We start from the raw sequence: 774 nt of genomic DNA on the forward strand, positions 1-774 counted from the left end.
GGGGCCCGAGCCGGCGCCGCTTATTGGCCAGGCGCTGCCGGCGGCTCGTCCTTGCGGCTCGGCGGCCTTTGTTCCCAGCTGACAGCTGGGGCTGCTCTCGACCTCCGGCTAGCCTGCATCCGCCTTCCGCGCGGGGTCCCGGCTCCCCCAACTCTCCGATCTCAGCTTCAGCACATCGCTGCGGGCAGACCCGTCTGCTCAGTCTTTTTCCTCCCCCTCTTTCTCTTTCCCCATTCCTTCTTTTTGTCCTTTTCTTCTTATTTCCCCACTTATTTTTCACCCCCTTCTTTATCACCCCTTCTTCTTACAAGTTTCATTTTCCTAGCACCATCTCCCCACTCCAACCCCCAAACCCTGCAAAAAGGCTGGACTTCTAGGTTCAAAGACGGCACCAGCAGCCTAGTGAGGGGCATTGGTTCACCGTGCTAGGATTGCAGATTGGAGCCTAGACCACTGTCACTCCCACTCTGAAGACAATTCAAAGGCAAAGGTTTCCAACTCCCTCCCAGGGACTGAGTTTCAGGTGAAAGTTGAGGCCTGTTTACAGATAGTAATCTTACGCAGTACCTTTCTAACGCTATCATTTTCTCTACCACCCTCACTTTCAACTTCTAGCATTTGAGCTAGGAGGGGACCTAACCTTACAAACTTTGGTTGGACAAAGGGCCAGTTAAGTGGGGTTCCAAGTGTTGCATGAGGTTCGGGTCCTGAGGGTGCACTAAGGCTAATGCGTTAAAACCAGGCATGGCTCTGCCCAGGGAGTGTCAGAAGGGG

Source organism: Lipotes vexillifer, unplaced genomic scaffold (assembly GCF_000442215.2).
Source record: "Lipotes vexillifer unplaced genomic scaffold, Lipotes_vexillifer_v1.1 scaffold913, whole genome shotgun sequence".
Classification (NCBI taxonomy): Eukaryota; Metazoa; Chordata; class Mammalia; order Artiodactyla; family Lipotidae; genus Lipotes; species Lipotes vexillifer.